General features: G+C 45.2%; 1 protein-coding gene across 6 annotated transcripts in view; it reads left to right on the top strand.

Annotated features, from left to right (window-relative positions):
* The window catches only part of LOC138246189 (scavenger receptor cysteine-rich domain-containing group B protein-like), a 390,419-nt gene that overhangs the window by 231,801 nt on the left and 140,430 nt on the right, over positions 1 to 18,188 (top strand). The gene's annotated exons all lie outside the window — the stretch shown is intronic.

Raw genomic sequence — 18,188 nt, 5'->3', positions numbered from 1 at the left:
ATGAATAATAAAATACATTAAAAACTCATACTTTTCCTGGAATTGATGCACTGATTTAAAAAGGTGGCGGTATAAAAACAAATATCTGCCGATTGCAGATTAAAAACTAAAGCCATGGCATGTTTAACTGTACGTGTTCCGTATTTAACAAACAGAGGTTTCAAAAGTACTATACGAAAACATGTATACAGTTTACAGAACAGCAGAAAGTGCACAGTGCTCTGTGTAGATACATTATCGCACCTACATGGCCCAATCGGGTGTTTCTTAATGTTTGGATGGGCTACTAAACAATGTGCCATCCCAAATCTTAGTCTAGTTAGCACAAATTTATGTGAATTCCTAGTCACCATAGTTAGGTAAAACGGAAAACCCTCCATTAGGTTGTATCTATTATAAAAAATGACGGAGGACAATGATCCGGCTATAATTGCTCGTTTCCTTTCTGCATAAGTTAGAAATATACTTTTCATTTCTGATTTGGAGATCGTGGTTGCTGCACTAGGATTATTTAAAATATTTAAATTAAAAATGTCTGAAAAACAGACAACAACATATTTAACCCAGGGAATATCTCGATATTTATCCAAACGTAGGCAATCCTCAACAATAGTTCTGTTAAATAGCTTCTCATCGCCAAGCCAAAAAGACCGCCAAATCATCAATGGTTTAAGTGATATCAAATCAGTTAAATAATTAATGGCTAATTCGCGATGGCTTAATTCAGTTGAGGCAGAGATGGGCAAAAACAGAAGCTTTTTTAAAAACATATTTTCCTCCAACTGCAAGTTGTAGGTACAGCTATATCCCCATACTCCTGCCCCATACAGAGCAATAGTCACACACCTAGCTTGGTAAATCTTGAGCATATCCCTGGTTCGACGATCCCCAACTTTTGCAGCAAATCTATAAATACCATAAGCATTTTTTGCCATTTTATTCCGGATGTTATTAAATTCATTGTTCCATTTCCTGTCGTTAGAGAAAGTAATACCTAGGTAACAAAATTTATCCACCTGTTGCACCTTTTCGCCGTCTATAAAAAAGGCGTTTAACGTTTTGGCTTTAGCTTTAGCTTTGGCTTTAGCTTTAGCTCCGCAGGTCATGGTATACGTTTTTCCCTTATTAATTACTAGTTTTCTATCTTTAATAAAAGAGGAAAAACTATCCATTAGTCGTTGTAATCCGACAGGTGTTCGAGAAAGTAAAACAGCATCGTCGGCATATAATAACACCGGCACCGGAACACCATTGATCTGAGGAGCATCAGCATTAACCTTTTTTAAAATATCATCAATTCCATTAATAAATAAAATAAATAAAAGAGGTGCCAAAACACAACCCTGTCTAATTCCACGTGTAACACAGATTTTTGGAGTACATTCTCCTCTGGTTCCAAAACGTACGTTGGTTTTCAATTTCTCGTATAACCTAGCGAGGAAAAAGATTATGCCTTCTGGGGCTCCCAAATTTAACAAAGTTGGCCATAAAATGGAATGATCTACCATATCGAATGCGCTGCTCAGGTCAGCAAAACAAAGATACAGGGAACCGGGTTTTGCTTCAGTATACTTCCCGATCAGTAGATCAAGATTGATGCACTGGTCGAGCGTACCTCGTCCCTTCCTAAAACCATACTGGCTGTCAGCCAGTATGCTATCCTGCTCAGCCCATTCCTCTAATCTTACTAACATCACTCTACTCATAACCTTGACTGAAGAGTCAAGGAGAGAGATCGGGCGGTAATTCTTAGCATCAGATCTACTTCCCTTTTTATGAATTGGCACAATGATTGATTCACCCCAAGTTACAGGGGCCTCGGCACACACGGCAACGTTAAAAACAGTGGTTAAAAGGGGGCCCCAGACATCTGGCGCAGCTTTATAAACGTCTATAGGTACCCCGTCCGGGCCCTGAGCTTTCCCTCCTTTGCTAGCCCATATACCATATTTGACCTCACTAACGGATATATCCAAAGGCAGAGTAGGCCACTTATTGGGAATAGGATCATTGTCTTTATCAGAATCAAAAATGCTGGAGAAATGTGCAATCCACCCCTCACTAGAAACATTAGAAGTCAACTGTGGTATTTTTTCATCCCTTAAAAAAGGCGAGTTGACCGTGGCCCAAAATAATGTACAATTTGATAATTCAGCAGCTTGGTTGAGGGAATCCCAAGCCTGTTGCTGCAGTTCGCCCTTCCTTTGTTTGAGCGCACATTTATATTCCATTCTTAATTTATTTACCAGTTTTTTGTCCCTGGGCCTAGCTGCTAAAGCCTGCTTGAGGCCAGTTAGTGCGGAGGTGCAAAGGTGATTAAACCATCTCGGTCCGTTCCTACTTTGCCTACTATTGCGACTAATAAACTTGGCATCAATAGCTTTATTAATTTGATTAAAACAATATAAAACCCTCTCAGAGTCAGAACTATTTTCTAAAATAGAAGCAATGTCCAGCAGGCTCTCATTAATTATGGAGCTAGATAAATCATCGGCTCTTTCACCAATCCATCTTAGCCTTACACCGTTAGTCCTATGTGGTTCTATATTAGAAATAATAATTCCCACATCCACCGAACTACCGGCCCAAAGGGTAGTGTCCAAAATAATACGGTTGTGGTCACTTAGGGTAGTTACTTCAATTCTTGGTGGATCACAGTAAGAACTAATATTAGAAGATGTGATCACATGGTCAATAACCGAACTGGTGTGCCAATTTTTAAAAGTGGGAATGGGTAAACCTTTAACATCTTTACAGCACTCCACTATTTCCAGGTCATAACAGCCCATGAACTTATGCAGTGCTTCCCCATAACTATTATGTCCAAAATGCGGAACATCCCAGCCGGCACTGTTAGTAACCCCACAAACCCTTTGTGTAGACAAATCGCACAAAGTAGTATTGAAGTCCCCTACCCAGATGAAGTCAAATACAACATACTGTTCCTGACATAGATTTTCGACAGCGCCGGCTAAGTCTGTTACTACTTTGACCCGGGTAGCATCAAAAATGTTATTATAATAGTTAATCAATAAAACATTATGGTCTTTGTCATCCTCAAGCCAGAGGATCTGCACAAGGTCCCCTACAGGTATATACTTTTTAACCACAATGGGACGACGGATCGTTACAAGTATAAGGAGACCGCCTTTCGCTCTACCTATACCACCTCCCAACGCCGGTAAATTGTAAGAAACGAATCCCTCATAGTTAACATCATCTTTACACCATGTTTCTTGAAGACATAAAATATCGTGGGCATTAACAAACGTTAACCATCCTGGATCCCTCTCCTTCGATTTCAGCCCTGCCACATTCCAACAAACAATAGTAATAGTATCCTTACCCCTAACACAATTACTATCAGGCACCATACCATTGTTTCGTCCCCAATTCGCATTCTGGTTTAAATTGCTTATGTCCCCACAATCGGGCGGTGCCCTTATATCCACCGCCAATTCAATTGCTATGTTGTTGGGCATCTCTTGGGCCATGGTATTGTCTATACCAATATCCACACAGGGCATAATAATCACCTGGGGTAAGAACTGCCCTCCCTCATTAAGTCAATCATTTGCATCCAGAGATCTTAGGGGTTGAAACCGGTTTTGCATTGAGATATCAGGGTATAGCCTGTGTGTAGCAGGGCGTAATCTACTTCCTCTACTCCCATAAGGGGCATTATTATAATGGCTGTAAAAGAAAGCAAGCGAGCGGGCACACACATTATTATCAGTAAATGGTAATGAGGCAGCTCTTAATAATACAGTGGCAGCATGTTGAGGGTGTTTAAAATTTATAATGACACAGTCACCTCTAAAACTTTTCTTAGAGCTCCCTATCCAATTTACCCTTCTGGTAGTCAAAACTTGATCTGAGAATTCAGTTGGAAATCCACAATGCCTGTGCATCCAGGAAACGGTTTTATTTTTTAAAGACTCGTGAGTTTCCTGATGATTCCCCTTTGCAACAGGGGGAACATTAGCTAAAACTACCACATATGGTGCGCAGTCAGGAGGGAGATTAATGGCGCGCGTTCGCCTTACCTCAGTCCAATCCTCTTTTCTATCAGGTATTAAAACAACCTGGCTATCATTACAGGCTAAGGACTGTGCTGTCGGGTAGTTCTGTACAACACTCCTACTAATATCTAAAGCTGTAACATCACCGGGAGGAGCAGCCTGAGTATCATGATTACTTATTGTTATTGGGACTGACACACTATCTGCTTCCACCAGTGTTTTTTTGAGGAGATCGCCTAATCTATTAACCTCCGCGGTTAGCTGATCAATTTTTACCATAAGAGGTTTGACAATACCCTTAATCTTTAAGTCAATAATGCTTACTAGATTTTTTATTTTTTCTGCATCTAGTTTAACGTCGTCGATATTTGCCGTATTATCCTCATCCTTATCTGGATTCTTGAGGGGGCTAACTAATCTTTTTTTTGCGGGCCGAGCACCCCACGCTTAGTCTGGATCTTTCTACATGCTCTAACCACTCTAGGTAGTGGGGTAGGTGGATGTTGCACTATGGGATCAGTAGAAACCTCTGGATCGGCTAAGGTAGAGGTATTCTGCATAATCATTTCCCTATCAGGAACACCAGAATTAGCGCAGACACTGCTACTGTCATCCATTGCCAATGGAACAGGTGAAAGTTGCACACTGGATAATGGGGGGGGGCTGCTAAGCCCTAGGGATTGTCTCCTCTCGCAATTAATTTTACTAACAATCTTCACTAAATAATTATCCAATGTCTGGGGTATAGAGGGGACTTTTTGCTTTGACATGCTTAACAGTCACAAGTTGAGTCACCGTGGAGACGGCAGTACTGCCGCCCTTCCCGGGGGACAGAGCAGCTGAGAGGGAAACGTGGCTCAGCTCCCGCGCATGCGCCGTCTAATCAAATACATATATGTATGTATAGTTTGGCCCAACCACTTTTCGTGAGCAGGCAAGCACAGGGCGGGAAATGAATGGAAAGTTCCAACCCCTGCGCCACGTACCACCTACCAAAAGGACGAATTTTCGTTTGGAAAATATATGGGGATTAGTGGGAGATTCAAGTAGGAACACAACGGGGCGAGCAAAGGCGGATTTGTATAGGTAGTTGACCACTAACTAGGTAGAGGCCTAGAGCTTTGGGGGAAAGCTACCCCAACACAGTGTAGATAGGCTTGAGTTTGTCCTTCGGGCAGTCAAATGCAGAGTGATTATCTGGGACCACAGTTTAAAATAAGTGTCAGAGGGGTGGCCCTGCCCTGCCTCTTCCTGGCAATGACGGGCAAGGACGGGCCCGCCCTTGGCCCGGGCTTCGCCCGGGCGCCGCCCGCGCGCGTCCCGCGGAGCGGGAGCGCACACGCAGTTTTAAAGGGCTCCTGCCCTGATCAAAAGGCAGCTCACAGCTGCTGCCCGTCACCTCCTCCGGCTCCGGCAAGTTTCGGCGTTTCCCGCGGAGCGGGAGCGCACACGCAGTTTTAAAGGGCTCCTGCCCTGATCAAAAGGCAGCTCACAGCTGCTGCCCGTCACCTCCTCCGGCAAGTTTCGGCGTTTCCCGCGGAGCGGGAGCGCACATGCAGTTTTAAAGGGCTCCTGCCCTGATCAAAAGGAAGCTCACAGCTGCTGCCTGTCACCTCCTCCGGCTCCGGCAAGTTTCGGCGTTTCCCGCGGAGCGGGAGCGCACACGCAGTTTTAAAGGGCTCCTGCCCTGATCAAAAGGCAGCTCACAGCTGCTGCCCGTCACCTCCTCCGGCTCCGGCAAGTTTCGGCGTTTCCCGCGGAACGGGAGCGCACACGCAGTTTTAAAGGGCTCCTGCCCTGATCAAAAGGCAGCTCACAGCTGCTGCCCGTCACCTCCTCCGGCTCCGGCAAGTTTCGGCGTTACTTGATACTTGTCTCATTTCTGTTTACTGTGATCTATCTACTCAGCTAAATGATTGAGTTGTGTGAATCCATGTCAATGAGTACAGAACATCATTACATGAGTGCATTACTGTCGGACACAAAGCCACACACTAGGATCCAACATGAGTAAGGTGAATGATGGTGTTATCGGCTACAACCAACTTACTGAGTATTCTATACAAATATTGAACAGATATCCTTTGAAGTTGACATACTGCATGTATGGCTCAGGACCAAGTCAATGATAATTTATCCAGAGGGGAGTACCAGTACAACTAATTTGTGTGGTACAGAAGAGGCTACCCTTATCAGTAATGGGCACCTGTCAGTGTTGCAGGATACAGTTCCAAATTTGCCTGTTGTCAAATGTGCCACACTTGCCAACAATGAAACTGCAAGACCCCACCAATGACAGTAGAAGTTTCATACTTACCTGTCCAAAATAAAGTATACATACACATTGTGAATGGCTGGAACAGTGGATGGCAAATGTATGGACTAGTGAAGGATATTTAGCAACTAATCTGACAGCTCCTTGGTAATAGTGGATGCACATGGTAATCCTTCGAAATCAAGACAGTAAGCATACCCTGGGCCATTCATCCAACTTGGCCAGTGCACACATGAGAACCCGCAGGCACTTAGTCAACATGGAAATAAATTAGTCTCATACAAACAGGATTTACTGTACATTATTAATAATAATAACTATATACCTAATACTATCCTAAAAACTACCTTACACCAAACTAACCTAAACTAACTTAACTTACAACTACACTTATCTAACATACTCTAAACTTATCTTACACATGTAACACCACACTCTAAACATTGTTCCTCACCCCCTTAAGAGACAAGATAAAAGTATAACAACTGAAACTATGACTACATATGTACTAACTTAACCCATGGCCTGAACAAATATTTTGTTTTTGTTTTTTTAAGTCTCGCCATTATGGTGGCCATGTCCTGTCTCATGTCCCTTTCGAAATCGGTGCTCATAACCGCAGCAGGTGGCTGCACATGTGTCTGGCTTCTTACAGGTGCATCAGACGTGGAGGGGCTCGGACCTGCAGAGGCCTCCTGCACCACTGATGTTTTCCCCAAAATGTCCTTTTTCTTCTGCGGCTGCTGTGGAAGGTCCCCCATGTGCAAATGCATGCCATTCCCCCGTGGCCTTTTCCGTGCGGAACCTCCTTGCAATCCTGTGGTATCCAGCATCTACTTCCAATATGTGCCTGTACCTTTCAGCCCTTTTGTGGTGTGCATGCCATTGCTCAAGTGTCATATTGGCAGCTGAAAATGAGGCGAATCAAGCATTACATACAGTATTGGGTGGAGGAAGAACACACATATAATGTACATTGCATCTGCAGATGACACATGCAGTCCACCACACATTCCTCAACAATAACTCACTCCTCATCTATGACTATTTCCTACCAGCCATCTACGGTATCATGTACATGTCACTGGGATGACGGCTGTCCCTTGTTAACCGTCAGGGCCCAGAGGTGAGTGAACTAATTTGTTCTTGATCAACATTTGTGCTATTGCAAAGTGTGAGGATCACGTGCCCCAACACATCTAAAATACCTGTGTCCTTGTCCATAAAGGAGGCTTTATATGCAATCCACCACTATGACACCCCTGGTGAAACATCAAGGCTTGCCCAGCCCTCATGGATGCAAGGTGGAGGGCATCTGATAGGGGGGCTGGAAACTTCCCACCGGCTATTCTAGGGTTTGGTAAATCTTCATTCATGTGTCCTGGTTTAAAACCTGGTCTGAGCATATGTTACAAGGGGCACACCATTGCTCATGATGTGCCCACATGTACAAATAATGCAATGTTCCCAGAAAGTTTGGACAAAGCCTGACCAGCACATCAAAGTTGTCTAAACATTACAGAACTAATGCCCCCTACCATGTACTATGTTGTGCTATCTGTGTAAAATAACACACACATGGTGGCTGTATGGGTGCCCTTAGGGACACTGTGAGTTTAGCACTGCACTGAGCGCTGCTACAATATTCTTATATATTGAACATCATGTGCACATGCATGTCAGACATCATCAAAGTACCACGTATGCAATCAGTTTTCACATTATATGCACATGAGATGTGACCCACATCATCACAAGTATCATGGTGGCAGGACCATATTGAGAATTCATAGACTTTTCCCACAACCATCTGGAGCTGAGTTGTCTCCTAATTGTGTACAGTACTGGCTGTTGTCCAGTGAAATATGGGTCCTTGCAGTACTACAGCCTCAATTTATATCTGAAGGGTACTGAGGCACCTGTGGTGTAAGTGTCTCCTACATAAGCCCCCTAGAGACCTTTATACATAACCTACATCTGTACCATCTTGTGAGTAAGTGTAAGCTATGTGCGGCACACACTGCTGTCAATAGTGCTGTGAAAAAGCTGTTGTCAACAGGCTTGCTATTTACATAAACAGCTGCTCTAACACCTATCATGATAGACGCCAATGAATATGTAGCCAGGCATTCCATTTCCATTTCCTAATATCCACAAATCTATACCAGCACACATTGCCCCTCTTGCTACAACCAAGTCATTCTCAATGCTCAACATTCAAACAGACATGATGTCATCATCCTAACTCCAATGATATCATATCATTGGTCAGGCACAACTATTATTCATAGCATTCCATGCAACAGACTGACTCCCACCAAACCCTGGATTGGCACACATGATGCACAAGGTGACACAACTGGCTGCATCGGGGTCTTCAAATCTGCTGACCTCTCCAACAGGGTGTAGGGTGGAGGTCCACCTACAATACATGAATGGAAAATATTGCTCAGTGATATTTGTACATTTCAGTTAATGGACAACATTGTTTGCTATCAACTTGTTAGGCTGAGTGAGCAAATCAACATAGTGGTAGATCAGACCAACTGACAAATACCTGATCTGTCAGTCACACATAGGCGGTCATTCTGACCGCGGCGGGTGGCGGTCGCCGCCCGCCATGCGGTCACCGCCGAATGACCGCACCGCGGTCAAAAGACCGCAGCGGCCATTCTGGCTTTCCAGCTGGGCCGGCGGGCGACCACCGAAAGGCCGCCCGCCGGCCCAGCGGGAAAGACCCTGCAACGAGGAAGCCGGCTCCGAATGGAGCCGGCGGAGTTGCAGGGGTGCGACGGGTGCAGTGGCATCCGTCGCGATTTTCAGTGTCTGCAAAGCAGACACTGAAAATCTTTATGGGGCCCTGTTTGGGGGCCCCTGCACTGCCCATTCCAGTGGCATGGGCAGTGCAGGGGCCCCCAGGGGCCCCACAACACCTGTTCCCGCCATTCTGTTCCTGGCGGTTTATGGCGGGAAGGGGGTCGGAATCCCCATGGCGGCGCTGCAAGCAGCGCCGCCATGGGGGATTCCCTGGGCCAGGGGTAAACCGGCGGGAAACCGGCGGGAAACCGGCGGGAAACCGGCGGGAAACCGGCGGGAAACCGCCGGTTCCCCTTTTCTGACCGCAGCTTTACCGCCGCGGTCAGAATGGCCCAGGAAGCACCACCAGCCTGTTGGCGGTGCTTCCGCGGTCCCCGACCGCCAGGGTCGGAATGACCCCCATAGTCTCAGCTAATGGAGACCCAGGCACATACAAACCATCACTTTCCCATAAATACTTCTGTGGTGCTTTTCACTGCACCATATATACCTGGAATTGTTGTGCAGGTGTTTGTTAGCTTTACACCTCCATGACCATATGGGACCACATGACACCGTATACTGCAATCTGATGGGCATGCAATGGTTGTTGCAGTGACCATCCTATTGTGACACCCATAGCCTTTGAGCCTGCCTCAGATGTTGAAGACATCTACCTCATTGTCACCGCAAACTGATGAACAACTGCCCAGGGGTTGCGTGAGTATTCCAAAGTGTTGAAGAATGCTTTGATACATCCTTGTTTGTAGATACTAATATGTGTGTGCCATCACAAGACACACACACAAGCAATAATGCCTTGGGAGTTTACTTATGTTTATTTAGTTGTACCGACCTGCACATTTACTGATCGAAATTACAAATGTATTGCCAATACTGTGTGGCCAGCCAATGTTGGCATGATATTTTTCGTCCAGGAAGGGGTAGGAACATGCACATAGACATATGCTTCAACAAAGACACACTTGCTCTGTGGTGCAAGGATGCATGTATTAGTGCAGGTTCCTGAGGAATGTGCCAGTGGTGGTGCAGATGGAGGGCAGCCCCGTACTGTCAGCAAGATGCAGCAGGCCTGTGGTACTAAATCAGCACATGTGTGTGGGGTACTAGATATTGTTTGGGATGTATGTTGTTGGAAATGGCCCTTTTTGCAAGGTCATCCCAACACTTTTTGCCTCCATCATCTTAGTTTCTCTGACCTGTTTTTGTTGGCTTTAGGACTCTGGGCACTTTGCCATTGCTAACCAGTGCTAAAGTGGATATGCTCTCTGTGTAAATTGTTTTATTGATTGGTTTATCCATGATTGGCATATTTGATTTACTAATAGGTCCCTAATAAAGTGCATTAGAGGTGCCCTGTGCCTGTAAATCAAATGCTAGCAGTGGTCCTGCAACACAGATTTTGCCACTCACACTAGTAGACCTGTAAACATGGCTCAGACCTGCCACTGCAGTGTCTGTGAGTGCAGTTGTGCACTGCCAATTCGAATTGGAAAGTGTACCCACTTGCCAGGCCTAAACGTTCCTTTTTTATGCATGTAAGGCACCCCTATGGTAGGCCCTAGGTAGCCCCATGGCCAGGGTGCAGTGTATGTTAAGGTGGGACATGTAGTGATGTGTATTACATGTCCTAACAGTGAAATACTACTAAATTCGTTTTTCACTGTTGCAAGGCCTTTCATTCTCATAGGTTAACATGGGGGCTGCCATTAAATAACTTTAGAGTAAATTAGCAAAATGTAAATTAGCACTTGTATAGCGCACTACTCACCCGTTAGGGTCTCAAGGCGCTGTACTCATACCGCTATGGAACCCCTCCTGGCTTTTCCCTGTGAGGCACCCACTCCTGAGCACCCCCAGGGTGAAGCCAGGCATCCAAGCACTGTTGGGGCCGTTGTGGAGATTAAGCAAGCTATTGCCCAGAGTTGCAGAGTGGGACCCATGAATTAGATTAGGCACCGAGGCGAGAATTATCTGGTCAAGGGGAATTGAGCCCAAGACCGGCTGAAGCAGGACTTGAACCCTGGTCTTGAGCCAGATCTCTGCTTCAGGGTCTGCCGCTCTAACCATTGAGCCACACTTCTCCACTAGAGTGCAGATTCCCTTTGAGAGAAGATATAAATATGGCGTTTATGCTCTCTGGACTCACAATTTAAAAATACATCTGGTAGTGAAGTTTGTTTTTAGATTGTTAGTTAGAAAATACCCCTTTGCTTAAACCATTCTGTGACTCCGCCTGGTTGTGGATTGGCTGTCTGGGTCAGTTTGACAGTTAGTTGGGCTGTTTGTGAATTCCCACAAGACAGTGAGACAAAGGGAGCTGGGGTGTAGCCTGCGTATCCTGATGTGCCATCTGTGCTAGAGTGGAGGGAAGAGTAGTCACTTACACCTGAATGGGCTTCGCCTGCCCTCTCACAATGCAGTCTCGAAACCCCTGGTATGTGTCTGAGGCCTGGCCTGGGTAAGGCAGGATCTTGTGAACAACAGAGAAATTTTACTTTGAAGTATGTCTGCTTCAAAAGCTGAAAGGGGTATAAGTATGAGACCCAAAACTCCTGAAAATCAGATTTCTTCAAGATCACTTCTGGATTCAAGAGGAGCCTCTGCCAAGGAAAAGAGGTGGAGAGCTGAGGAGAAGTGCTACCCCTGCCTCTGACTGTGCTTTGTTGGGCTATCCTGCAGTTGCTTCTTCTGCCTGTGAAAGGGGACAAAGACTGGACTTTGTTGTGCATTCCTGCTTGAGAAGAATCTCCAAAGGACTTGAACTGAGCTTGCCTCCTGTTTTGAAGTCTCAGAGCCATCAAAGACTTCCTCTGCTAACATCTGGACCCTCTGCTGAGACTCCTGCCCTGCCAAGTGGTGTCCTATCCAGTCCCTGGGCCCTTGAAAGGGGAAGTTGGCAGACAAGAGCTGAAAATCCACGCACAGAACTCCATGCAGGGAAATTTGCACCATCTGCAACGTAGCTGATAAACAATGTGCCGCTGGCTTCGCGGCTAAAATCAACCCTCCATCTGCATCGCAGCTAGGAGCTCCATGCATTGTGGCTGGAGAAAGGACATGCAAAACCCGCTTACGGCTGCTGATAATGACGCAAACCCAATGCAGCATGGTTTTCTACCACTATGCGGCAGGATTTTCCATGCATCATCCCTAGGTGTCAAAGTCAACCCAACTCTGTGCGGATCAGAGGTGCCTTGTCCAGAAATCTACACATTGCTCTCTTGCGAGGGAGAAAAACCATGCATCACCGACCCGACCAGAGAAGAAACGATGCGCGGCCTCCCTTGCGAGGAAGGAATCAATGCATCACTGCCTTTTCCGATGCACGCTTGCCTGTGTGGCTTTATTTTTTATGCGAACCAGGTACTTGATGCAAAATCATCGTTTCCATTGTTTTCTATGGAGTAAGACTCTCATTCTTTTGAAACTTCGTATTTTAACTTGTGTATGTTGGATTTTTGTCATTTTGATCTTCTTTGATTTAGATAAATATTACCTATTTTTCTAAACTGGTGTAGTGTCCATTTTGTAGTGTTTTCACTGTATTACTGTGTGTGTACAAATACTTTACACATTGCTTCTGAGTTGAGCCTGTCTGCTTGTGCCAAGCTACCAAGGGGGTCCTTTGCCCTGACTAGAGTGAAGGTCCTTGCTTGGACAGGGGGTAACCTCACTGCCACCCAAAGGCCCCATTCCTAACATATGTGATACACAATTTACAGGAAGAGGAAGAGGAAAGTGCTCTGGACCCAGTGCATAGTCAAGCTCTCTTATATGTCCTTGGCCAATGACACAAAGGGGCAGATTGAACGAAAGTGGTGCAGCACCAAGTGCATCATTACAGTCCTTGTGACCCTCAGTGCACCCCTTACCCCCGCCATGTGTGCACCTAATGAGAATTGAGGCATATCATGATGCAGGTAGGGTCCAACTGCATCTATTTATATGGAGGAAAATGATGTACTCAGCAGGAGGAGCAACAAAACCGATCATCACGACTTCTGCTGAGTACACAGGGTCCATCATGTACATTTATATTCCCCCGTATAACACCTGCTCTCAGCAGCCATTCAAAGTGCATGAAAAATGGCATTTAAGTATTTCTCATTTTTCCCAAAGGCTTGTATATTTGCCCCCCAAACGGGGTTGGGCCCCTCTCCCATACATGATGCATAGCGCAGGCCTCATGTTGTGCTGCTCAAGACAGAGTTGCCCTATGCATGCATCACAACACTTTGTAATGGTTGTGCAGGGAAGATGGCACACCTGCCCTGCCACAGCTTCATTATTGTATATTACAATGGCAGCCGTAAGGTGGAGCTGTGACTCTTCATACAGGCAGCATACGACATGTCCAGATCCTGAAACATGACATGCTGCTCCCTGTAAGGTGCACGCGCAGGCAGGCGCGCACCCTTCCTTCCCCCACCGCTCAGGCTTCTTTACCAAGCGCGCACTTTTCTGCCACGTCACTGCCTGCATCACACGAGAGAGTGAAACTGTACATCAGCGATGCGTTTAAAACATAAACAGCGCGAAAACAGGTCACTATCTTCACGGCAGAGCAGGACAAGGTGGCACAAGGCAGGTCTCTGGAGCAAGGTATGTGTATGAGGTGAGTGTGGTAGCTCTCTGCAGCTGCTGTGTAAATCCACTAAGCTATGAATAGGAGCCTGTTTTCTACCTTTGACATTGTCCATCTGGGTGAGGAAGGGGAGCAGGCTGGGAGCCTCCATGTTTATGGCTCCTTGTCCGGTCCCTGGGGAGGGAGGGGGATCGCCCGCTGGTCCGCAGCTGGAAAGCCTGTGAATGTGCCTGTCTGCGAGTCTGCGAGTCTCCGTGTCCCTCTCTCGGCCCCTCCCCATCAGCTCACTCGCGGGCTGGAGCCCAGTGCAAATCATCCACCGGCAGCCCCATCCCGGAAGCAGTGGAAAAAGAAGATAAAGAAGATAATGCCTACTATTTAGTGCAGACTGTTGACAAACATTATCTAACCTGATTGAGTAACTGCAACGGGAGGCAACATTCCTGGTTTGGAACATATTGGAAACATTCACAATCTGCTACGCCTTTTGCAGCGGGCATCATAAATAGAGCAAACATTTAGAAAGAAATTAATCACAAGTTATTGCAATTTAGGTTTTAGTGGCTATTTACTTGGGTGGAGAGGGGCAACGGGGCAGAGGTCTTAGAATCAGGTAAAATCCCAACACATTTATCAATGTATACTTTTTAGAACGCAATATTAAAAAACACATCATATTTCAGTATCTGTTTCCTTTACCGATATGATTTGTAGGAAAAATGGTGTGCTGAAATTCAAAGCAGTACACAACACACATAAACCGTCAACATCAAATAATATTTTGATAGTTCCTACAGAGTGCTGAATCAAGTGAAAAGTGCCCTGAGTGTATCATATTATCATACACTGAAGCACAGTTCTGATGAAGAAACATTAATGTCATGCTAGCGATTTTCATTAGCTCCCTAGCTCTGTATTTTAGCACCACTAATTGTAAAACAGGCTTAAGATAAAAACTCATTAGTGCATAAGCGCTTCCTTCATGGATAAAGAAATATATGGTTTATATGCTCTTTTGATCTTCTAATCATTTTTATAATTTTGCTGATTTTGATAACGTTGGTGTGAGGTTTAGGTTATTATTTCTTTATGTAGCGTCTTGTTTAATTAAGTTTGGAATATCGCAAAACTAGCACCCTTAACGTGAAATGTTGGTAGTCTGAATTTAATGGAGGCATGGCAGCATGTCAGTAAGGATGTGTCTTTTATCATGTGCTCACTGTACATTACATCCACACTTGAAAGGAGATGCGAGTAAAGAACGGTGCATAGCGTTTTAGCAATCATAGGTAACAGGTCAAAAGTTAGGTCTACTTGGTGCCCATACAAATACATTGAAAGTACTGCAGGGAGCTCACTATCAATATCAGGATATAGGCATCCTGCACGTGTCTCACTTTCATATACCCCACTCACTCCTCCTCCTATCTTTCAAGTGAACCCAACGCGAGCCGGGCAGATAGTGCAGAGGATTAACGCATGATCAGGAAGGAAACGCAGCCCAATGGATCGTCTTCAGGGCCCCCCTCACCGCCGCAACCCCCAAAAAAGATTATACTTCAGTTTTTCTGTTATGCATTCCACTCGACAGAAGTCTGCAGGCTTCCCTGTTCAACGTCCTCTCGGTAGGAGGTAATAAATACATTGTTCCGTGTCTCTATCCTCTCTACTAAATTAATATAATTATGGTAAATGTTGGGGAAATTATTGCATGATATTATCTATAAATTCTGCAAAATACACTTTTTTGCTTTCATGGCTGAACACTTAAAGCTAGTGCATACCTCTTGTTCAAAAGTCACTTGAGACAGCAGTGAAGAGTAAATGTTGTTTTTAACATTTCCTGCTTGAAATTGTCACCCTTAAGACATTGTCTGCTCAAACCAGTTCATTGCGGCAGAATCGCATGAAATTTAACACAAGCATGATTTGCGGCATTTTCTGTAGTTTCTATACCATGAAACTGTGTAAATTACATGAGTATAATGAATACTTTTTCAGGGGCGCAATCTCAACCTATCTCAGCACCTCTGTGCACCCGCTTGCTCTGTCGAGCTCTGCCTCACCTCTCTCTCACACCCACCTCTTTCTACCCTTCTCTCCCTCAGTTCCCTCTGCAGCTCACTGCTCTCCCCGCCTCACTGCTCTATCTCACCTTGTTTCAATTCTCCTGTGTCTACTTGACCTCTCTTCTAGCCTCATCTCTCTCATTACATCTCCTCTCTGAGTCTCTCCATCTCTCTATACCGCTCTCTCAACCCTCTCTCTACATCACTCCTGTCTACTTCATCTCTGTCTTCCTTATTTCTATTTCTACTTCAAATATCTTTCACTACCTCATCTTTTTTGATCACAGGTCTCTCTACATAACCTCTCAACTTACTTCATTCATTCATTACCTCCTCTTGCTACCTCTCCCCTCTCTTTTTACATCTGTTCCCTCTTACCCACCTCTCTCACTTTCTTATTTCTTTGTCACAACCTTATTACTCTGCCTGTACCACACAGCTCTGTCTCTGCATCAACCACACCCCTCTATCACTCCAGGTTTGAATCCCCTGGTAGAGCTAAACCCTGCAGTTACCTTTTGGTCATCAGTGGTCATCTGGGCTATGTGGTGGGTTTAGTAGGTTACTGTTTTCTTGGGGTGGACCACTCCTCTGTAGATAACTGCAGCAGCTCTCGCAAGCAAGACAATCCTCACAGGATATGCTCTGGTGGCAGGCTTCACAGCAGCACCAGCCTGTGACAGCAGCAGTTATCTGGGGTCAGCTAAAGACTGTCACTTGAATTTATGAAAGTTGCAGCATCCAGGCAAAGCCATCTTTCGGGGTTTGAGAGCTGTTACAACCTTCAGGTTGGGTTGCAGCTTCCCGCTTTGGCAGCAATTCAGTCTCCTTCTGTTTGGTGCTAGCATGACCACTAGACTGCTGGGTAACACAGAATGAAAGGCTCTGGTAAATCTTATTTACAGCTGCCCAAGAACTGTCAAGCAAAACTTTTACCTCTTTGTCCTTTTCTGCATTTTTTTATATAGCAAGAACTTGCCCAGAAGGTATTGGAGCACTTTACATACGCACCACTTACATTACACAAGGACACATTCATTTATGATATGCCGGGGAGATTAAGCGATTTGGCCACAATCACAGGATGATGAGCAGACGCCGAGACTCGAACCTGGTTCCTCACCTCCAAAGTGACAGCTCTGCTGCAAACGATACATGTATTGTAATTACATTTATATAGTGTTGAAACTGGCCATCTCTGCGGGGTCACCTCCAGACCTTTTCACTTTTTACCATCCACTTTCTGCTGACTTTGTTTTTGATGGCCTTATAACACTCTGAATCTAACCACTGTTAAAATGATTGTGCCAGTGGCGTAACAAAACTTGAGGGGGCACCTTGCAGAGTACACGGAGAGTCCTCCTCCCACCTCCCACCCCCAGTGCTGGCTCTGCTAAGGGGGGGGTCCTGGAGCTTGCCCCTCCCCGCCCTGCAGATGCTGTGGGGCTAATACTACACCACTGGCTTGTGCTCTCTCCCCAAAACATGGTTAAACATGCTCATACTTAATTAGCATAGTTATTTACTTGTATATCCCTTATAGAGTTGTATACCATATATACAGGGTCCTTAAATTAAATGCTACCAGGGGGCCTGCAGCACTGATTGTGCCACCCTCATAAGTAGCCCCTTAACCACGTCTCACGCCTGCCACTGCAAGGCCTGTTTGTGCAGTTTCACTGCTACTTTGACTTGGCATTTAAAAGTACTTGCCAAGCCTTAAACTCCCCTTTTTCCACACATGTCACCCCTAAGGTAAACCTTAGGTATCCCGTAGGCTAGGGTGCTGTGTAGGTAAAAGGCAGGACTCTGTTTGCGCTGAATTAGCGTCCTTTTTTTAAATGCTAATTCACCGCAAACCTAACTCCATATTTATACTTTGGTGCAAGACCCATCTAGCGCCAACGTTTTGGAATTAGTGTCATTTTTTGCTTGCAGAAAACAACCTTGCATCAATGAGATGAAAGGTAGGAGTTCCCGGGCAAAAAATAATACAAAGCACCTTTCACCATGCATACAAGAAAAAACAAGATTTAAAGTCACCTTCACTGCTCATTCACTGTCTGAATGAACAGAACACTATTTTTTTGTCAGCTGGCCAGAAAGGGTTAGTAGGTCTAAAAGTGCTTATAAAATCCGATTAGTCATGGCGAGTGGGCGAGCCGATAACTTGAGGCCTGTAAAAGCTGCCTCATCGAAGGTCTAACGCATGATGTAGGTTTCCAAATGGATGATAATATGGAACCAGAGTTCATCTAAACTGAAAGCCCAGGTAGCTACTCAATTGCTCTGGAACTGTCATGCATAATATTTTTGTAACTTCTATAACTATGCTAAATATCTTCTTTCCAATTACAACCAGTCAAGATTTGGATTTGAACGGCCAGGCATGAGTACCAAGGAAGACCAGGAAATTC

Source organism: Pleurodeles waltl, chromosome 7 (assembly GCF_031143425.1).
Source record: "Pleurodeles waltl isolate 20211129_DDA chromosome 7, aPleWal1.hap1.20221129, whole genome shotgun sequence".
NCBI lineage: Eukaryota > Metazoa > Chordata > Amphibia > Caudata > Salamandridae > Pleurodeles > Pleurodeles waltl.
Note: the sequence above shows the minus strand (reverse complement) of the source record. Positions and strands in the feature narration are given on the sequence as shown.